Source organism: Cherax quadricarinatus, chromosome 18 (assembly GCF_038502225.1).
Source record: "Cherax quadricarinatus isolate ZL_2023a chromosome 18, ASM3850222v1, whole genome shotgun sequence".
Classification (NCBI taxonomy): domain Eukaryota; kingdom Metazoa; phylum Arthropoda; class Malacostraca; order Decapoda; family Parastacidae; genus Cherax; species Cherax quadricarinatus.
In genome coordinates, this window is record NC_091309.1 from 29,313,365 (window position 1) to 29,337,645 (window position 24,281).

Consider the following 24,281-nt stretch of genomic DNA (forward strand, 5'->3'; position numbering starts at 1 on the left):
CCTAATAATGTGGTCAGAAATTTGCAATTTGGCCAATTTCACGAAAACTAAAAAAATATGACAATTCTAAAATAAGGTCCAGAATGAACAATGCAGACATTCCTGGCTCTAAAATAACATTTTCTTTGCTCATCAGTCATGTCTCCAGGCCCCTCTGATATTACTCTTGCTGTCTGTTATGAATTTTTATTCAAACAAAAAATAGAAGACTTACTATTATGCAGACTACTGCAATACTGTAATAATTGTATAAATAACATCAACCCATTCATGACTGCATATTAGAATGGCTAGTTGGACATTTATTGGACAATGGCATCATTTGTTTACTTTTGAACATTGGCAAAAATCAAACATTTCCCCTACTTTGAGCTCCATTTCTAGGTTCTTTTTATAGTAAAATCAATCAAAATCACCTCTATTTCTATAATATGTTTTCCATTCTATCAAATGAAACCAAGAAAACGAGAATACAACCATAAATACTATACGAAAATAGACCACAAAGTCGGCATTTTAATTAAAAAAATGGTCGGAGTTTTTTTTTTTCTCATTATGCACTGCGTGCTCCAGGATTTTTTTTATATGGTGCACACTGACCACACAGACCCATTCTCTCATATGTGGGCCTACCAGCTTTCTCCTGCTTGATTTGAAGAATTTATGAGTATATATACGTCAAACACGGTACCTTGTAAGACGTACATATATGGCCGCGACAGTCAAAGGGTTAATCTGTTCCTGAGAGCTCATCGTAAGCCGAAATTATCGTTGGCCGAATTAATTTTCCCCATAAGAAATAATGGAAATCAAATTAATCCGTTCCTGACACCCCAAAGTATGAAAAAAAATTTTTTTTACCACGTGAAATATTAATTTTAATACACAAACTGAAGAAGACATGCACAGTTACTACTCTCCTAAGAATAGAATACATGACACTTACCTTTATTGAAGTTCTGGTAATTATTGATGGGATGGGAGGAGGGGAGTGTGTGGAAGTTATTGTTTAGAAGGGGAATCCCCTTCCATTAGGACTTGAGGTGTCAAGTCCTTTTCCGGGGTTACTTCCCTTATTCTTTTTAATGCCACTAGGACCAGCTTGAGTCACTGGACCTCTGTCGCACAACAAATCTGTTCATAGAGCTCTGTACCTCCCGTTCCTTTAAGACTTTCCTAAAATGGTCCATAATATTGTCATTGTACAGGTTGCCAACACGGCTTGCAGTAGCTGTGTCAGGGTGATTTTCATACGTAAAGGTTTGCAGTTCAACCCACTTTGCACACATTTCCTTAATCTCTTTTTTCAATTCCATACTAATTCTCGCCCTTTTTACCACAGGGATGGCACTAGAAGCTTTCTTGGAGTCCTTGGTGACTTATTTTGCAGTTACAAGCACTAAAAACACTGGGATAATGTGAAATGTACCGAATGTATGTGTAGATGCGAGCGCACTGGTTGGCTTGTAAACACTGGCGCTGAGGCCACACGTGGGACGCGTCCCGGACGAATCACGTAAGGCAAGTTTTTTATTGTGAGGCGAGGCAAAATTTTTGAGTTCAAATGCTTCATATGGCGGATTTAACGTAATGCGATGCGTTCGTAAGGTGGGGGTCCACTGTACTTAGTTCTAGCAGAACTATGTATGTACATATGTGGTGTCCTATTATCAGTGCAGGTGCAGTACTTAATCTAATTTTACAATTAAAAACTTACTGAATAAGTTGAGATACAACACCTATGTATGGTTATGCATGTACGTACATAGTTGTATGTGTGTAATTTTCAAATGTTTCTTCTGCACCACTATAGTATTTCTGTACTTTTCAGTTTGGCTTTTAGCCCTTTTAAAAATCTATTAACCCTTTTAGTGTCCAGCCCTCCGATCTGAAACATACCCACAGGGTCCAAGAATTTTCAAAACAATAATTTGTTGTATTTTCTTAGGAAATGGTAGAGAATCTTTTTCTGAAGGTAATAAAACAAAAAAGTATTAAATTTGATGGCAAATTGACAAAAGTATGCTATCATGAATTTTTCTGTGTCAGCGATATTTACACATCAGCGATTTTTGACCACTTTGAGTACTATTTTAGGCAAAATACATTGCTCTAGTTGACCAAATTCTAGCTGTTTCGCTAATATGCCCTCCATTTTATCGATTGAGCACAAGAAGCCACTCAGTCAACTACAGTGGAACTCCGAATATCAGCAGCTGCGTTTATCGGTCGAATCGTATTTAGGCCGGTTTTTGGGTGGAAATTTTGCTCTGTATTTCGGCTGGTGCCTCGCAGATCGAGTGTATTATATGCGTCGGCCCGCCTCCTGCCGGGACGCCGCACGTAGATGAGTCAGTCTCTGTGTGTGTCTCAGTGAATGAGCATATACTCTGTGCATTCATCCAAACACTTCCTTAAAATCCATTGGTTTTTGTGCTTGTTTATTAAGTGCGACTGTGAAATAAGCCCTCATGGGCCCAAAGAAAGTTCTTAGTAAAGTTCCTTTGGTAAATAAAGTGAGAAACATGATGGAATTTAAGAAAAAAGTTATTGAAAAATATGAGAGTGGAATGCAGGTGCTGGAACTTGCCAGGATGTATGGGAAATCCAAATCAACAATCACTTCCATCCTGGCAAAGAAAGAACAAATCAAGGAAGCTGATATGGCTAAAGGGATAAACATGTTAACGAAAAAGAGATCACAAACAATGGAAGATGTGGAGTTGTTGTTGTTGTGGATCAGAGAAAAATAGTTAGTGGGAGATAATGTTTCAGAGACAATCATTTGTGAAAAGGCAAGGCAGTTGCATGCAAATCTCATAAAGAAAATGCCTGGAACTAGTGCTGATATTAGTGAATTTAAGGCCAGCGGAGGATGATTTGACAGATTTAAGAACATAGTCACATACACCATGTGGTAAGGCATGGTGAGGCTGCAAGTTGAGACAAACATGTGGCTGAAAAATTTGTGCAGGAATTCAAGGGCTACATAGAGACTGAAGAATTCCACCCCAAACAAGTGTTCAATTGTGATGAAACAGGCCTCTTTTGGAAGAAAATGCCAAAGGGGACCTACATCACGCAGGAGGAAAAGGCAGTGCCAGGACACAAGCCTATGACACAAGCCTCTTTTGTTCTGTGCTAATGATAGTGAGGATTTCAAAGTGAAGAATTTACTGGTGTATCACTCTGAAAATCCCAGTGTGTTCAAGAAAAATAATGTTGTCAAGAGTAGATTGTTTATGATGTGGAGGGCTAACAATAAGGCATGGGTCGCAAGGCAAATTTTCATTGACTGGGTCCATGAAGTGTTTGGCCCGAGTGTGAAAAAAATACCTCCAGGAAAATAAATTGCCAATCAAGTGCCTCCTGGTAATGGACAGTGCTCCTGCTCATCCTCCAAACTTGGTAGACCAATTGTCTAGGGTCATAGTGGTACCATCCACTAGTCAAAGTAGGTCTTCGTCCAAAGGTTAAATGAGGTTGAAGAATTCTTTGTATCAAGATCCCATGATATTGCAGTGTCTGACAGATGTGATAAATGGGATCTTGATACAAAGAATTCTTCAACCTTGTCCAGCCTTTGGACAAAGACATACTTCGACTAGTGGATGGTACCACTATGACCCCACCTCCTCCTGCTTCACTTCACCTGACTATAGTATATAAGCCACTTCTACAGCCCTATGCTGTACTTTCTACAAAATTGATGGACTGAACACATCAACTCCAGGCTGAGGGACTGATTACCTCAAACTTCTCCTCTCCTTACACCCTTCTGATTTGTATTGGACTGATGAAGCCACTGTGTGGCAAAATGTTTCTTCAATAAAGATTCCCATATGTTGCATAAGTGTCTCAATCTTCAACTTGTCAGTTTTAAACCATTTATCACGCCAACAAGAGTCTTCAATACAGGTATGTAATAAAGATTTAAATGTTCATTTATATGTAATTGTCATTGTTTTGTGTATGTAAAACTATAGTTAAACTTTACAAAATGTATTTTTTATTATTATTATTTTTGGATGTGTGGAACGGATTAATTGTATTTACATTAATTCTTATGAGAAATATTGCTTCGAATTTAGACCTTTTCAAATTTAGGCCAACCTTCTGGAAAGGATTACGGCCGATATTCGGGGTTCCACTGTGTTTCAACTACCCAGTAAAGTAATCAGAAATTGGTAATTTGACCAATTTCAAACAAATATCACTATATGCCAATTTCAAAATAGGGTCCAGAATAAACAATGCAGGCATCCCTGGTACTAAAATATCATTTCCTTTTATCATTAGCCCTTTCAGGGTTTCCGACGTACTAGTACGGCTTACGACCCAGAGTTTTTGACGTACTAGTATGCCTAAATTCTAGCACCTTCAAATCTAGCAAGAGAAAGCTGGTAGGCCTATATATGAAAGAAAGGGTCTATGTGGTCAGTGTGCACAGTATAAAAAAAATCCTGCAGCACACAGTGCATAATGAGAAAAAAAAAAACTTTGTCCGTGTTTTTGGTTTAAAACAGTGACTTTGCACTGTATTTTTGTATGGTATTTATGGTTGTATTCTATTTTTCCTGGTCTTATTTTATAGAATGGAAGACATATTACAGAAATTGAGATGATTTTGATTGGTTTCACAATGAAAAGTACCTTGAAATTGAGCTCAGAGTAGCAGAAATGTTCGATTTTTGCCAAAGTTCAAAAGTAAACAAATCATGCCACGCGTCCAATACATGTCAACTGGCGAGTCTGATATTCTTTCACAAGTGCGTTGATATTATTTATACCATTTCTACACTAATGCAGTAGTCTGCATAACAGTAAATCTATTTTTTGTGAGAATAAAAATTCAAAGTGGAAAGCAAAAGAAATGTAAGAGGGGCCTGGGGACATGACTAATGAACAGAGGAAATGTTATTTTAGTGCCAGGGATGTCTGTCTTGTTTATTCTGGACCCTATTTGGAAATTGGCATCTTTTGAAATTTGTGAAATTGGCAAAATTGATAATTTCTGACCACTATTGGATAGTTGAAATCGGTAAATGAGTGGTTTCTTGTACTCATTCGATAGAAAAAGTGGAATTCTAGCTAAATAGTTATGATTTTTGTCGACTAGTACACTGGAATTGGCCGAAAATAGGGATCAGAGTGGGCAAAATCGCTGATGCGTAAACATCGTTGAGACCGCTTACTTCGTGAGAGCATAATTCCGTAAGTTTTTCATCAAATTTCATACTTTTGGTGACATTATGATCAGGAAAAGATTCTCTATCTATTCATGATTTTTTTTTACCCTGAGAACAAGTTTAGGAGAGGGCCTCTCGACCCTAAAAGGGTTAATTACATTCCCAGGCTTTACACATGAATACTGGATCACTGTGACAAGGTCTTGGATACTCTAGAGGACAAACAAAATGCAGATGTATGTACACAGATTTTGCAAAAGCCTTCAGCAAATGCGACCATGGTGTAATAGCGCACAAAATGCTTGATAAAAGAAAAACAGGAAAAGTTGGTAGATGGATCTATAGCTTCCTAACAAACAGAACACAAAGAGTAATGGTAAACAGAGTAAAGTCTGAGGTGGCCACAATACTTGCCCCCATCCTGTTCCTTATCCTCATATCTGACATAGACAGAGATGTAAGCCACAGCACCGTGTCTTCCTTTGCGGATGGCAACCGAGTTTGCATGACAATGTCCTCCATCGAAGACACTGGAAGACTCCAAGTGGACATCGACCAAATCTTTAAATGGGCCACAGAAAACAATATGAAGTTCAATAAAGAGGAATTTCAATTACTCTGATATGGAAAACTCAAAGAAATTAAAACAATATTGGAGTATAAAACAAATTCCAACCACACAAAAACTAATGTGAAGGACCTAGGAGTGATACTGTCAGAGGACCTCACTTTCGAAGACCACAACAATGCATTTATCGCATATGCTAGAAAAATGATAGGATGGATAATGAGAACCTTCAAAACTAGGGATGCCAAGCCCATGATCATTCTCTTTAACCCTTTGGGGGTTTCGGATGTACTAGTACGTCTTATGACCCAGGGTTTTTGACGTACTAGTACGCCTAAATTCTAGCGTTCTCAAATCTAGTGAGAGAAAGCTGGTAGGCCTAGATATGTAAGAATGGGTCTATGTGGTCAGTGTGCGCAGTATAAAAAAAAATCCTGCAGCACACAGTGCGTAATGAGAAAAAAAACTTTGACCGTGCTTTTGGATTAAAACAGTGACTTTGCACTGCATTTTCGTATGGTATTTATTATTGTATTCTACTTTTCTTGGTCTCATTTTATAGAATGGAAGACATATTACAGAAATTGAGATGATTTTGACTGGTTTTACAATGAAAAGTACCTTGAAATTGAGCTCAAAGTAGCAGAAATGTTCGATTTTTACCAAAGTTCAAAAGTAAACAAATCGTGCCAAGCGTCCAATACACATCAACTAGTGAGTCTAATATTCTTTCACAAGTGCGCTGATATTATTTATACCATTTCTACACTAATGCAGTAGTCTGCATAACAGTAAAAATTATTTTTTTTTGTAAGAATAAAAATTCAAAGTGGAAAGCCAAAGAAATGTAAGAGGGGCCTGGGGATGTGACTAACGAACAGAGAACTTATTTTAGTGCCAGAAATGTCTTTCTTGTTTATTCTGGACCCTATTCGGAAATTGGCATCTTTTGAAATTTGTGTGAAATTGGCAAAATTGCTAAATTCTGACCACTTTATTGGATAGTTGAAATCGGTAAATGGGTGGTTTCTTGTACTCATTCGATAGAAAAAATGGAGTTTTAGTGAATTAGTTATGATTTTTGTCGACTAGTACACTGGAATTGGCCGAAAATAAGGCTCAAAGTGGGCAAAAATCGCCGATGCGTAAACATCGTCGAGAACGCTAACTTCGCGAGAGCATAATTCCGTAAGTTTTCCATCAAATTTCATACTTTCGGTGTCATTATGATTGGGAAAAGATTCTCTATCTTTTCATAAGAAAAAATAATTTTTTTGTTTTTTTAAATTTGGCCGACCCTGAGAACAAGTCTCTGAGAGGACCTGTCGACCCCCAAAGGGTTAAATTGCTTGTTCTCTCTAAGATGGAATATTACTGTACACTAACAGTACCTTTCAAGGCAGGTGAAATTGCTGACATGGAGAATTTACAGAAAACCTTCACGGCATAATACGTACAATAAAACGCCTAAATTACTGGGAACGGTTGAAGTTCATTGACTTGTATTCTCTGGAATGTAGGTGAGAAAGATACATGATAATATACACTTGGAAAATTGTAGAGGGATTAGTACCAAATTTGCACATGAAAATCACTCCCTATGAAAGCAAAAGACTCAGCAGGTGGTGCAACATCCACCCAGTGAAAAGCAGGGGTGCTGCGAGTACGCTAAGAGATAACACAGCATGTATCAAGGGCCCAGGACTGTTCAGCAGTCTCCCAGCATATATAAGGGAGGATTACCAGTAGACCTCCTGGCTATCTTCAAGAAGGCACTGGACAGGCATCTAAAGTTAGTACCTGACCAGCCGGGCAGTGGTTTGTTTGTCAGTTTACATGCAGCCAGCAGTAACAGCCTGGTTGATCAGGCTCTGATCCACCATGTACAGTGGTTCCCAAACTTTTTCAGCTTGTTACCCAATTTAACATGCCACATAAAGCATGTTACCCCTTTCACAAAATGTTGTTATTATTGATGTATATGGCTAAATGTGAACATATACAGCCTCGCATACTCTGCTAATCCTAGCAAAACCATTGAAAACGTAAGAACCACACATACATTATATATAAAATTAATAATAGCTACAAATTCACAGTAACAGTGGGTAAATACTAACTATATACTGCACAGGGCAGTACACATACATACCAGCTTATGTCTACCTCGGCTGATGCTCACAGATAAACTGACAGTGTGAAATAGAGGCAGCCTCAGGAAGTGAGTGACGCGTACTGGACAGGTCGATCTGGGCTACTGAGTGACTTTTGTCCTGAAGCATACTTGTCAAAATACTTTTGGGTTTCCACACACTTAGCTATATATTTCTTCTTTTCTAATACTGTATATTAGTTTTTGATGTTTATTGTTATTTGGTTTAACTTTATTACTTACTTATAATAGGTTTACAACTTTATATACTAAGACAAAGTTAACAATAATCCTCATACCGGGTACCGCATTGTTTTCTTGATTTTCAGAATTCATAACTTTTTTTCTGTCACCCCTCCATTACCCCCCAAAAATTGTTAAATTACCCCCAGGGGGTAATTTACCCCCAGTTTGGGAACCACTGTGTGACCATGAGGTCTGGTCACAGACTAGGCTGCAGGGGCATTGACCCCCGAGACCCCTCTCCATGTATATTCCAGGTATACACCTGCTTCACCTCACACACCATACTCTCCATACTGGTCACTTGTCTGTCTTAGCTAACACGTGTTCTTTTTTTGTTTACTTAGTATTAGGAATGGAGAACCCACTCATGATAGTACCTCCCTGGGCAGTTGCTGTCTACCAATCTCTATATATATGTATACATTATATATATATATACAGTGGACCCTCGACTAACGCTATTAATCCGTTCCTGAGAGCTCATCGTTAGTCAAAATTATCGTTAGTCAAGTTAATTTTCCCCATAAGAAATAATGGAAATCAAATTAATCTGTGCAAGGCACCCAAAAGTATTGAAAAAAAAATTTTGACACATGAAATATTAATTTTAATACACACAAACTGAAGAAGACATGCACAGTTACATGACACTTACCTTTATTGAAGATTTGGTGATGATTGATGGGATGGGAGGAGGGGAGAGTGTTGATGGTGTTAGTGTTTAGAAGGGGAATCCCCTTCCATTAGGACTTGAAGTGGCAAGTCCTTTTTCGGGGTTACTTCCCTTCTTCTTTTAATGCCACTAGGACCAGCTTGAGAGTCACTGGGCCTCTGTCGCACAACAACATATCTGTCCATAGAGGCCTGTACCTCCCGTTCCTTTATGACATTCCTGAAGTGTTTCACAACATTGTCAGTGTCACAATTAAACACTTGTTCAGGTTTCAATTCTTCACTGTCTTTGTACTCCTTGAATTCCTGCACATATTTTTCAGCTGATTTTTTGTCCAAACTGGCAGCCTCACCATGCCTTATCACACTATGTATGCCACTACGATTCTTAAATCTCTCAAACCAACCTTTGCTGGCCTTAAATTCACTCACATCACCACTAGTTGCTGGCATTTTTCTAATTAAATCCTCATGCAACTTCCTAGCATTTTCACATATGATCGCTTGAGAGATGCTATCTCCTGCTATCTGTTTTTCGTTTATCCACACCAATAACAGTCTCTCAACATCTTCTATCACTTGCGATCTCAGTTTCGAAAACATAGTTGCACCTTTGGCAAGAACAGCTTCCTTGATTGCCGTTTTCTTGGCCACAATAGTAGCGATGGTTGATTGGGGTTTTGTGTACAGCCTGGCCAGCTCGGAGACACGCACTCCACTTTCATACTTAGCAATGATCTCTTTCTTCATATCCATAGTAATTCTCACCCTTTTTGTTGTAGGATTGGCACTAGAAGCTTTCTTGGGGCCCATGGTGACTTATTTTGCAGGTGCAATCACTAAAAAGGCTGTGATAATATGAAACGTTCCGATTGTATGCTTGGAAGCGACCGCGGTGGCTGGCTGGCTTGTAAACACTGGCCAGAAGTGGACGCGTCTCAGACAGAACGAATAGTGTTGGTTGAGTTTTTTAGCGCTAGTCGAAGCAAAATTTTTGCGTTAAAATGTATCGCTGGTCGCATTTATCGTTAATCGATGCCATCGTTGGTTGAGGGTCCACTGTATATATACATATATATATATATATATATATATATATATATATATATATATATATATATATATATATATATATATATATATATATATATATATATATACATATATATATATATATATACATATATATATATATATATACATATATATATATATTTTTTTTTTTTTTTTTTTTTCAACAAGTCGGCCGTCTCCCACCGAGGCAGGGTGACCCAAAAAAGAAAGAAAATCCCCAAAAAGAAAATACTTTCATCATCATTCAACACTTTCACCACACTTGCACATTATCACTGTTTTTGCAGAGGTGCTCAGAATACAACAGTCTAGAAGCATACACATATAAAGATACACAACATATCCCTCCAAACTGCCAATATCCCAAACCCCTCCTTTAAAGTGCAGGCATTGTACTTCCCATTTCCAGGACTCAAGTCCGACTATATGAAAATAACCGGTTTCCCTGAATCCCTTCACTAAATATTACCCTGCTCACACTCCAACAGATCGTCAGGTCCCAAGTACCATTCGTCTCCATTCACTCCTATCTAACACGCTCACGCACGCTTGCTGGAAGTCCAAGCCCCTTACCCACAAAACCTCCTTTACCCCCTCTCTCCAACCCTTTCGAGGACGACCCCTACCCCGCCTTCCTTCCCCTATAGATTTATATGCTTTCCATGTCATTCTACTTTGATCCATTCTCTCTAAATGACCAAACCACCTCAACAACCCCTCTTCTGCCCTCTGACTAATACTTTTATTAACTCCACACCTTCTCCTAATTTCCACACTCCGAATTTTCTGCATAATATTTACACCACACATTGCCCTTAAACAGGACATCTCCACTGCCTCCAACCGTCTCCTCGCTGCTGCATTTACCACCCAAGCTTCACACCCATATAAGAGTGTTGGTACTACTATACTTTCATACATTCCCTTCTATATATATACATATATATATATATATATATATATATATATATATATATATATATATATATATATATATATATATATATATATATATATATACATATTTTTTTTTTTTTTTTTTTATTATCACACCGGCCGATTCCCACCAAGGCAGGGTGGCCCGAAAAAGAAAAACTTTCACCGTCATTCACTCCATCACTGTCTTGCCAGAAGGGTGCTTTACACTACAGTTTTTAAACTGCAACATTAACACCCCTCCTTCAGAGTGCAGGCACTGTACTTCCCATCTCCAGGACTCAAGTCCGGCCTGCCAGTTTCCCTGAATCCCTTCATAAATGTTACTTTGCTCACACTCCAACAGCACGTCAAGTATTAAAAACCATTTGTCTCCATTCACTCCTATCAAACACGCTCACGCATGCCTGCTGGAAGTCCAAGCCCCTCGCACACAAAACCTCCTTTACCCCCTCCCTCCAACCCTTCCTAGGCCGACCCCTACCCCGCCTTCCTTCCACTACAGACTGATACACTCTTGAAGTCATTCTGTTTCGCTCCATTCTCTCTACATGTCCGAACCACCTCAACAACCCTTCCTCAGCCCTCTGGACAACAATTTTGGTAATCCCGCACCTCCTCCTAACTTCCAAACTACGAATTCTCTGCATTATATTCACACCACACATTGCCCTCAGACATGACATCTCCACTGCCTCCAGCCTTCTCCTCGCTGCAACATTCATCACCCACGCTTCACACCCATATAAGAGCGTTGGTAAAACTATACTCTCATACATTCCCCTCTTTGCCTCCAAGGACAAAGTTCTTTGTCTCCACAGACTCCTAAGTGCACCACTCACTCTTTTTCCCTCATCAATTCTATGATTCACCTCATCTTTCATAGACCCATCCGCTGACACGTCCACTCCCAAATATCTGAATACGTTCACCTCCTCCATACTCTCTCCCTCCAATCTGATATTCAATCTTTCATCACCTAATCTTTTTGTTATCCTCATAACCTTACTCTTTCCTGTATTCACCTTTAATTTTCTTCTTTTGCACACCCTACCAAATTCATCCACCAATCTCTGCAACTTCTCTTCAGAATCTCCCAAGAGCACAGTGTCATCAGCAAAGAGCAGCTGTGACAACTCCCACTTTGTGTGTGATTCTTTATCTTTTAACTCCACGCCTCTTGCCAAGACCCTCGCATTTACTTCTCTTACAACCCCATCTATAAATATATTAAACAACCACGGTGACATCACACATCCTTGTCTAAGGCCTACTTTTACTGGGAAAAAATTTCCCTCTTTCCTACATACTCTAACTTGAGCCTCACTATCCTCGTAAAAACTCTTCACTGCTTTCAGTAACCTACCTCCTACACCATACACTTGCAACATCTGCCACATTGCCCCCCTATCCACCCTGTCATACGCCTTTTCCAAATCCATAAATGCCACAAAGACCTCTTTAGCCTTATCTAAATACTGTTCACTTATATGTTTCACTGTAAACACCTGGTCCACACACCCCCTACCTTTCCTAAAGCCTCCTTGTTCATCTGCTATCCTATTCTCCGTCTTACTCTTAATTCTTTCAATTATAACTCTACCATACACTTTACCAGGTACACTCAACAGACTTATCCCCCTATAATTTTTGCACTCTCTTTTATCCCCCTTGCCTTTATACAAAGGAACTATGCATGCTCTCTGCCAATCCCTAGGTACCTTACCCTCTTCCATACATTTATTAAATAATTGCACCAACCACTCCAAAACTATATCCCCACCTGCTTTTAACATTTCTATCTTTATCCCATCAATCCCGGCTGCCTTACCCCCTTTCATTTTACCTACTGCCTCACGAACTTCCCCCACACTCACAACTGGCTCTTCCTCACTCCTACAAGATGTTATTCCTCCTTGCCCTATACACGAAATCACAGCTTCCCTATCTTCATCAACATTTAACAATTCCTCAAAATATTCCTTCCATCTTCCCAATACCTCTAAATCTCCATTTAATAACTCTCCTCTCCTATTTTTAACAGACAAATCCATTTGTTCTCTAGGCTTTCTTAACTTGTTAATCTCACTCCAAAACTTTTTCTTATTTTCAACAAAATTTGTTGATAACATCTCACCCACTCTCTCATTTGCTCTCTTTTTACATTGCTTCACCACTCTCTTAACTTCTCTCTTTTTCTCCATATACTCTTCCCTCCTTGCATCACTTCTACTTTGTAAAAACTTCTCATATGCTAACTTTTTCTCCCTTACTACTCTCTTTACATCATCATTCCACCAATCGCTCCTCTTCCCTCCTGCACCCACTTTCCTGTAACCACAAACTTCTGCTGAACACTCTAACACTACATTTTTAAACCTACCCCATACCTCTTCGACCCCATTGCCTATGCTCTCATTAGCCCATCTATCCTCCAATAGCTGTTTATATCTTACCCTAACTGCCTCCTCTTTTAGTTTATAAACGTTTACCTCTCTCTTCCCTGATGCTTCTATTCTCCTTGTATCCCATCTACCTTTTACTCTCAGTGTAGCTACAACTAGAAAGTGATCTGATATATCTGTGGCCCCTCTATAAACATGTACATCCTGAAGTCTACTCAACAGTCTTTTATCTACCAATACATAATCCAACAAACTACTGTCATTTCGCCCTACATCATATCGTGTATACTTATTTATCCTCTTTTTCTTAAAATATGTATTACCTATAACTAAACCCCTTTCTATACAAAGTTCAATCAAAGGGCTCCCATTATCATTTACACCTGGCACCCCAAACTTACCTACCACACCCTCTCTAAAAGTTTCTCCTACTTTAGCATTCAAGTCCCCTACCACAATTACTCTCTCACTTGGTTCAAAGGCTCCTATACATTCACTTAACATCTCCCAAAATCTCTCTCTCTCCTCTGCATTCCTCTCTTCTCCAGGTGCATACACGCTTATTATGACCCACTTCTCGCATCCAACCTTTACTTTAATCCACATAATTCTTGAATTTACACATTCATATTCTCTTTTCTCCTTCCATAACTGATCATTTAACATTACTGCTACCCCTTCCTTTGCTCTAACTCTCTCAGATACTCCAAATTTAATCCCATTTATTTCCCCCCACTGAAACTCTCCTACCCCCTTCAGCTTTGTTTCGCTTAGGGCCAGGACATCCAACTTCTTTTCATTCATAACATCAGCAATCATCTGTTTCTTGTCATCCGCACTACATCCACGCACATTTAAGCAACCCAGTTTTATAAAGTTTTTCTTCTTCTCTTTTTTAGTAATTGTATACAGGAGAAGGGGTTACTAGCCCATTGCTATATATATACATATATATATATATATATATATATATATACATATATATATATATATATATATATATATATATATATACATATATATATATATATATATGTATATATATATATATATATATATATATATATATATATATATATATATAGATAGACATAAATATATATATATATATACATATATATATATATATATATTTATATATATATATATATATATATATATATATATATATATATATATATACATATACATATACATATATATATATATACATATACACATATATATATACATATACATATACATATATATATATATATATATATATATATATATATATATATATATATATATATATATATATATATATATATATATATACATATATACATACATACATTGGTCCCTCAATTATCGTCCTTAATCCATTCCTGGAAGTGGGACTATCGAAATAGACGATTTTCGAATCAATTTTCCCCATAAGAAATAATGTAAATCCAATTAATTCGTTCCAGACACCCAGAAGTATCAACATTTTTTTTTTTTACCTAAAAGATAGATTTACATGCACAAAAGAATGAACATTCAACATGACACGTCAGTGGTGACGTGTACTTAGCTCAGTGGTGACGTGTACTTAGCTCTGTGAAGACCTGTTTGTGTGCTCTCTGTGAATCTGAACCAGGATGTCCTCTCTTGAGCAACTTTACCAGCAGCTGAGAGAGGAGCTCAGAGTTGCTAAGCTGGAGATACGGCGATTAACAGAGGAGAACAAGAGGATTCGTAGTAATCCTCCTGTTGTGAGTCCCCAGGTTAAGAGGGGAGCTTGGTCAGTGGCCGGGCAACATGGAACCAAGCTGAGGATCAAGAAAACAGTTGGAGAGGCAGAAACAACGAGAAACCAGAAGACTACCGTGGAAACTTCCAACCCATTCTCCTTGTTACCTGACGAATGTGAGTGTTCTACTGGGAATGCCACAACGAGCACCAAGGAAGCATTGGCAGACGTAAGTGAGACATCCCTAGAAACCCCAACGAAGACCATCGAGAACGTCTTGACGAATTCCACAAGTGGTGTAAAGCTACCTGATGAATGTAAGTCGACTACTGGGAGCATCACGAAGGACGACGCCAAGGAAGGTAAAAACGTTGTTGTTGGGGATAGCCAAGTTAGGTAATGGATAGGGCATTCTGCTTGAAGGATAGGAGTAGGAGGCAGAGAGTGTGTTTTCCTGGGGCTGGGATGAAGGATATTGTTAGCCGTCTGGATGACATCATGAGAGGTAATGGGAGCAATTCTATTACTGTATATGTCTCAGTGCTGGAGGCAACGATGTTGGCAGACGTAGGAGTGAGGACCTGATTAGCAGGTATAGGTCAGCAATAGAGATAATTAGGAGGAAGGGTGGGAAACCTGTCATATGTGGCATTTTGAAAAGGAGAGGAGTTGGAAATGAATGGTTGTCCAGAGCAATTGGTGTCAATTGCTGGCTGGACAAATACTGTAAGGAAAATGCGGTAACATTCATTGACAACTGGGACCTCTTCTATGGCAGAAATGACATGTATGCCAGGGATGGGGTTCACTTATCTAGGTGTGGGGTGGGAGCACTGGCCAACGCAGTGGAGGGAGCTGTTAGGTCTTTAAACTAGGAATAGTTAGTGGTATGGGTTTTGGCGGGAAAACTGTGAAGTCGCAGGGTAGTAATATGAGTACTAGGAGAACTAGTAATAGGCAAAATAAGGTGGATATTGGAAAGCCAGTGGCACTAATTGACAAGGACAGTTATAGGTTTAGTGGAATAACAGAAAGGAGCAGGAAGGGTAAAGAGAGAGGAGGGTCTTTAAATATTTATTACACAAATAGTCGCAGTGCTAGGAATAAGATGGACGAGTTGAGACTAGTTGCTAGAGCAGGTAACATTGATGTACGTATTTGCCATTACTGAGACGTGATTTAATTCAAAAAGTCGGGACATGCCTGCAGAATGTCACATTCAGGGTTTTAAATTGTTCCAAGTAGATAGAAGTGTCGGGAAGGGGGGTGGGGTGGCATTGTATGTCCGAGATCGCTTGAACTGTTGCATAAAAACGGGTATTAAGTCTGAAGTAACACATACAGAGTCTGTTTGGATAGAATTTTCAGAGGGGCATGAAAAATTAATTTTAGGTGTGATATACCGTGCCCCAAATTTAGATAGGGACCAGGGGAGACTACTGTGGGAGGAAATTGTTAGGGCCACAAGGCACGATAATGTAGTAATTCTAGGAGACTTTAACTTTAGTCATATTGATTGGAATTTCTTGACTGGGAATTTAGAATCATACGACTTCTTAGAAGTAGTTCAGGATTGTTTTTTGAAGCAGTTTGTGACAGAACCTACAAGGGGTAATAACCTGCTTGACTTAGTTCTGGCAAACAATGAATCCCTTGTTAATAATTTAGAAGTTTCAGAGGAACTGGGTGCTAGCGACCACAAATCAATTACATTTAGCTTTGAATGGAAGTATGATAGTAGGGATAACTCAGTAACAGTCCCAGATTTTCGCTTAGCAGATTACGATGGGCTTAGAGAACACTTATCATCTGTTGACTGGGGTAACGAAGAGAGCTATCAATATGACAGTTTTCTGAACACTATACATGCTGCTCAAAGAAAGTTTATCCCTTATAAAGAAATTAGATCAAATAGAAATGACCCAAAATGGATGAATAATAGGCTCAAATATCTACTAGGGCATAAGAAAGGAATTTATAGGCGTATCAAAAGAGGCGAGGGTCATCTTATGAATCAGTATACGTATTGACATTAAGAGGGACATTAAAAAGGGGATAAGAAAAGCTAAAAGGGACTATGAAATTAAAGTTGCTAGGGATTCTAAAACTAACCCAAAAAGTTTTTTCCAGGTATATAGAACAAAAGTTAGAGATAAGATAGGTTCCCTTAAAAATAACTATGGGCATCTTACTGACAAAGAGAATGAAATGTGCTCGATTTTAAATAATTATTTTCTCTCGGTTTTTACACAGGAAGACACTAATAATATTCCGGTAATTAATTTTTATAGTGGGCCAGAAGATAAATTATGTAACATCACAGTCACTAGTGAAATGGTTGTGAAGCAGATAGACCGACTGAAGCAAAATAAGTCACCGGGTCCTGATGAGGTTTTTTCAAGGGTTCTTAAGGAATGCAAAATGGAAGTCTGTGAACTATTAACTAATATTTTTAATTTATCTCTTCAAACAGGTGTAATGTCTGATATGTGGAAGATGGCTAATGTAATTCCTATTTTTAAAACAGGGGACAAGTCGTTACCGTCAAATTACCGCCCAATAAGCCTGACCTCAATTGTAGGCAAATTACTAGAGTCAATTATAGCTCAGATTATAAGAAGCCATCTTGATAAGCATAGCTTGATTAATGATACTCAGCATGGATTCACAAGAGGCCGGTCTTGTCTAACTAATTTATTAACTTTCTTCAGTAAAGCTTTTGAGGCTGTTGACCACGATAAAGAATTTGATATTATTTACTTAGATTTTAGTAAGGCATTTGATAGAGTTCCGCACCAAAGACTGTTGAAGAAAGTAGCAGCTCATGGCATTGGGGGAAGGGTGCTCTCGTGGATCGAATCATGGCTCACAGACAGGAAGCAGAGTGTCCATAAATGGGGTTAAATCCGAGTGGGGATCAGTAACGAGTGGCGTTCCACAGGGATCAGTCTTGGGCCCGTTGTTGTTTATAATATATATCAATGATCTTGATGAAGGAATTACTAGTGATATGAGCAAATTCGCCGATGACACGAAGATAGGTAGGATAATTGATTCAAACGTAGATGTTAGGGAGCTTCAGGAGGATTTAGACAAACTCTACTCTTGGTCAGTAAAGTGGCAGATGCAGTTCAATGTAGATAAATGCAAGGTTCTGAAGCTCAGGAGTGTCCATAACCCTAGCACTTATAAGTTAAATAATGTAGAACTTAGCCATACAGATTGCGAAAAGGACTTGGGGGTTATGGTAAGCAGCAACCTTAAACCAAGACAGCAATGCATAAGCGTACGTAATAAGGCAAATAGATTATTGGGATTTATATCAAGAAGTGTAAGCAACAGAAGTCCAGAGGTCATACTGCAGCTTTATACATCATTAGTAAGGCCTCACCTAGATTATGCAGCTCAATTCTGGTCTCCATATTACAGAATGGACATAAATTCGTTAGAAAACATTCAGCATAGGATGACTAAATTAATACATAGCATTAGAAATCTTCCTTATGAAGAAAGATTGAAGACTCTTAAGTTACATTCACTTGTTAGACGAAGAATGAGGGGAGACCTGATCGAAGTGTATAAGTGGAAGATAGGTATTAATAAAGGGGATATTAACAAGGTCTTGAGGATATCTCCCCAAGAGAGAACCTGCAGTAATGGATTTAAATTAGATAAGTTTAGATTTAGAAAGGACATAGGAAAGTATTGGTTTGGAAATAGGGTAGTTGATGAGTGGAACAGTCTACCTAGTTGGGTGATTGAGGCTAGGACTTTGGGTAGTTTCAAATTTAGGTTGGATAAGTACATGAGTGGGAGGGGTTGGATTTGAGTGGGACTTGCACATCAGAGCTTATTTCTTGGGTAGCATAGAAAATGGGGTTGGGCAAATGTTTTGTTAGTGGGATGAATTGCAAAGGACCTGCCTAGTATGGGCCAACAGGCCTGCTGAAGTGTTCCTCCTTTCTTATGTTCTTAAATACACGAGTGAGAGGGGTTGGATTTGAGTCGGACTTGCACCTAAGCTTATTGCTTGGGTAGCATTTATTCTGTTAGTGGGTTGGATTTGTGAAGGACCGGCCTAGTATGGGCCAGCAGGCCTACTGCAGTGTTCCCCTTTCTTATGTTCTTATTGAAGACTTGTTTCTGTGAGGGAGGGATGGTAAGTTTATTGTGGGAGAATATGACACTAATATCAACTCTACGGCTTATTTATCTATCACAATTCAACAAATGTGACGTAATAAACAATATTAATAACATATAAACATGGAATATACTCTAGAATGAATAAAATAAGTCATTACGGGTGTTGGGTTGTGTTGTTGTTGGATATATAAGGGCCACTGAGAGAAAGCCGTGAAGCAGCAGCTGAGGCAGCGGTGTTTTCTGTAGCCCTATATAACTCCAATAACATTGGAGGAGTTGGTAGAATTGCTGAATCACTAAAGAAGGCACCCTCTACCACCATCACTACTGCCTTCTACCACTATTACAACTGTTACCACCATCACTACCACCCTCTACCACCATTAACCACTATCACAACTGCTTCCACTACCACCACCACCTTTGTATTTTTCTACAAACTTTTTCATAAATTATATATGTTTCTCACATTCTTTACCAAAGGGCTGGCACTAGAAGCTTTCTTTGGAGCCATGGTAGCTTATTTAGCACTTGCAAGCACTAAAATCAATGGAATATTATGAAATATTTCGTAGGAGCAAGTTAGGGGACCGTCACTCACTGGTAAACAATGGCACACTGGCTGGGAAGGCAGGCCCCGGTGGCTCAGAGCGTGAGTACACGTCCCAGACGCAGGACGATTAGCGAGTTAACGGACCATTTGCGAGCCAATGTTTAGACGAAATAATGGGACTATTTCCGAAATGGACGACTTTCAGGCCGGACGATTATTGAGGGACCACTGTACATGTATATAAATATATAAATATATATATATATAAATATATATATATATGTATATATATATATGTATATATATGTATATATGTATATATATATATATATATATATATATATGTATATATATACAGTGGACCCCCGGTTAACGATTTTAATCCGTGCAAGAGGGGTAATTGTTATGCGAAATAATCGCTATGTGAATGAATTTTCCCCATAAGAAATAATGGAAATCAAATTAATCCGTGCAAGACACCCAAAAGTATGAAAAAAAAAATTTTACCACATGAAATATACATTTTCCCACACACAAAGAGAAGGATACATGCACAATAGTAGAGTAGTACATGCACAGTATATATTGTGCATGTACTAGTCTACTAAATGAAGAATAAATGACACTTACCTTTATTGAAGATGCAGCAATGACTGATGAGACACTGTGTCCTGGGAGTGCCTTTTCCTCCTGAGTACTGTAGGTCCTGTTTGGCATTTTCTTCCAGAACAGGCCTTATCACACTGTGTATGCCACTACGATTCTTAAATCTCTCAAACCAACCTTTGCTGGCTTTAAATTCACCAATATGAGCACTAGTTCCAGGCATTTTTCCCTGTTCACCTGGGTGTTAGTCGACTTGTGTGGGTTGCATCCTGGGAGACAAGATTAAGGACCCCAATGGAAATAAGTTAGACAGTCTTCGATGACACTGACTTTTTTGGGTTATCCTGGGTGGCAAATCCTCTGGGGTTAATTGTTTCTTGGTATTCTCAATAAGCCACACCAACAACGGTGCTACAGCAGCAGCAGCAGCTGACAGTGCAGCAGCAGCAGCAGCTGTACCACCAATAGTAGCGATGGTTGATTGGGGTTTATTATACAACCTGGCCAGCTCGGAGACATGCACTCCACTTTCATACTTATCAATGATCTTTTTCTTCATCTCTATTGTAATTCTCACCCTTATTGCTGTAGGGTTGGCACTAGAAGCTTTCTTGGGGCCCATGGTCACTTATTTTCCAGAAAAAGCACCGAAAACACTGTAATAATACGAAATATTCCGATTGTATGCTTGGATGTTACCGCGGAGGCTGGCTGGTAAACAATGCCACCGGCGGAACATGTGAGCGTGGCTCAGGCCGCACATTGGACGCGTCTCTGACGAAAATCGGTAAGCGGGTTTTTAAGCGGTATGTGAGGCAAAATTTTTGCAATTAAAGTAAGCGGTATGCGAAATAATCGCTATGTGATGCCATCGTTATGCGGGGGTCCACTGTATATATATACACACACACATGTTGGTAGTAGGTTGGTAGACAGCAACCACCCAGGGAAGTACTACCGTCCTGCCAGATGACTGTGAAACAGAAACCTGTAACTGTTTTGCATGATGGTAGGATTGCTGGTTTCTTTTTCTGTCTCATAAACACGCTAGATAACAGGGATATCTTGCTACTCCTACTTACACTTTGATCACACTTCACAGACACGCACATGCATATATATATACATACATCTAGGTTTTTCTCCTTTTTCTAAATAGCTCTTGTTCTTCTTTATTTCTTCTATTGTCCATGGGGAAGTGGAAAAGAATCTTTCCTCCGTAAGCCATGCGTGTCGTATGAGGCGACTAAAATGCAGGGTGCAATGGGCTAGTAACCCCTTCTCCTGTAGACACTTACTAAAAAAGAGAAGAAGAAAAACTTTATAAAACTGGGATCCTTAAATGTGCGTGGATGTAGTGCGGATGACAAGAAACAGATGATTGCTGATGTTATGAATGAAAAGAAGTTGGATGTCCTGGCCCTAAGCGAAACAAAGCTGAAGGGGGTAGGAGAGTTTCAGTGGGGGGAAATAAATGGGATGAAATCTGGAGTATCTGAGAGAGTTAGAGCAAAGGAAGGGGTAGCAGTAATGTTAAATGATCAGTTATGGAAGGAGAAAAGAGAATATGAATGTGTAAATTCAAGAATTATGTGGATTAAAGTAAAGGTTGGATGCGAGAAGTGGGTCATAATAAGCGTGTATGCACCTGGAGAAGAGAGGAATGCAGAGGAGAGAGAGAGATTTTGGGAGATGTTAAGTGAATGTATAGGAGCCTTTGAACCAAGTGAGAGAGTAATTGTGGTAGGGGACCTGAATGCTAAAGTAGGAGAAACTTTTAGAGAGGGTGTGGTAGGTAAGTTTGGGGTGCCAGGTGTAAATGATAATGGGAGCCCTTTGATTGAACTTTGTATAGAAAGGGATTTAGTTATAGGTAATACATATTTTAAGAAAAAGAGGATAAATAAGTATACAAGATATGATGTAGGGCAAAATGACAGTAGTTTGTTGGATTATGTATTGGTAGATAAAAGACTGTTGAGTAGACTTCAGGATGTACATGTTTATAGAGGGGCCACAGATATATCAGATCACTTTCTAGTTGTAGCTACACTGAGAGTAAAAGGTAGATGGGATACAAGGAGAATAGAAGCATCAGGGAAGAGAGAGGTGAAGGTTTATAAACTAAAAGAGGAGGCAGTTAGGGTAAGATATAAACAGCTATTGGAGGATAGATGGGCTAATGAGAGCATAGGCAGTGGGGTCGAAGAGGTATGGGGTATGTTTAAAAATGTAGTGTTAGAGTGTTCAGCAGAAGTTTGTGGTTACAGGAAAGTGGGTGCAGGAGGGAAGAGGAGCGATTGGTGGAATGATGATGTAAAGAGAGTAGTAAGGGAGAAAAAGTTAGCATATGAGAAGTTTTTACAAAGTAGAAGTGATGCAAGGAGGGAAGAGTATATGGAGAAAAAGAGAGAGGTTAAGAGAGTGGTGAAGCAATGTAAAAAGAGAGCAAATGAGAGAGTGGGTGAGATGTTATCAACAAATTTTGTTGAAAATAAGAAAAAGTTTTGGAGTGAGATTAACAAGTTAAGAAAGCCTAGAGAACAAATGGATTTGTCAGTTAAAAATAGGAGAGGAGAGTTATTAAATGGAGAGTTAGAGGTATTGGGAAGATGGAGGGAATATTTTGAGGAATTGTTAAATGTTGATGAAGATAGGGAAGCTGTGATTTCGTGTATAGGACAAGGAGGAATAACATCTTGTAGGAGTGAGGAAGAGCCAGTTGTGAGTGTGGGGGAAGTTCGTGAGGCAGTAGGTAAAATGAAAGGGGGTAAGGCAGCCGGGATTGATGGGATAAAGATAGAAATGTTAAAAGCAGGTGGGGATATAGTTTTGGAGTGGTTGGTGCAATTATTTAATAAATGTATGGAAGAGGGTAAGGTACCTAGGGATTGGCAGAGAGCTTGCATAGTTCCTTTGTATAAAGGCAAAGGGGATAAAAGAGAGTGCAAAAATTATAGGGGGATAAGTCTGTTGAGTATACCTGGTAAAGTGTATGGTAGAGTTATAATTGAAAGAATTAAGAGTAAGACGGAGAATAGGATAGCAGATGAACAAAGAGGCTTTAGGAAAGGTAGGGGGTGTGTGGACCAGGTGTTTACAGTGAAACATGTAAGTGAACAGTATTTAGATAAGGCTAAAGAGGTCTTTGTGGCATTTATGGATTTGGAAAAGGCATATGACAGGGTGGATAGGGGGGCAATGTGGCAGATGTTGCAAGTGTATGGTGTAGGAGGTAGGTTACTGAAAGCAGTGAAGAGTTTTTACGAGGATAGTGAGGCTCAAGTTAGAGTATGTAGGAAAGAGGGAAATTTTTTCCCAGTAAAAGTAGGCCTTAGACAAGGATGTGTGATGTCACCGTGGTTGTTTAATATGTTTATAGATGGGGTTGTAAGAGAAATAAATGCGAGGGTCTTGGCAAGAGGCGTGGAGTTAAAAGATAAAGAATCACACACAAAGTGGGAGTTGTCACAGCTGCTCTTTGCTGATGACACTGTGCTCTTGGGAGATTCTGAAGAGAAGTTGCGGAGATTGGTGGATGAATTTGGTAGGGTGTGCAAAAGAAGAAAATTAAAGGTGAATACAGGAAAGAGTAAGGTTATGAGGATAACAAAAAGATTAGGTGATGAAAGATTGGATATCAGATTGGAGGGAGAGAGTATGGAGGAGGTGAACGTATTCAGATATTTGGGAGTGGACGTGTCAGCGGATGGGTCTATGAAAGATGAGGTGAATCATAGAATTGATGAGGGAAAAAGAGTGAGTGGTGCACTTAGGAGTCTGTGGAGACAAAGAACTTTGTCCTTGGAGGCAAAGAGGGGAATGTATGAGAGTATAGTTTTACCAACGCTCTTATATGGGTGTGAAGCGTGGGTGATGAATGTTGCAGCAAGGAGAAGGCTGGAGGCAGTGGAGATGTCATGTCTGAGGGCAATGTGTGGTGTGAATATAATGCAGAGAATTCGTAGTTTGGAAGTTAGGAGGAGGTGCGGGATTACCAAAACTGTTGTCCAGAGG

General features: G+C 39.1%; 1 protein-coding gene across 1 annotated transcript in view; it reads left to right on the forward strand.

Moving 5' to 3' along the window:
- The window catches only part of Rab4 (RAS oncogene family member Rab4), a 128,564-nt gene that overhangs the window by 6,113 nt on the left and 98,170 nt on the right, over window positions 1–24,281 (forward strand). The gene's annotated exons all lie outside the window — the stretch shown is intronic.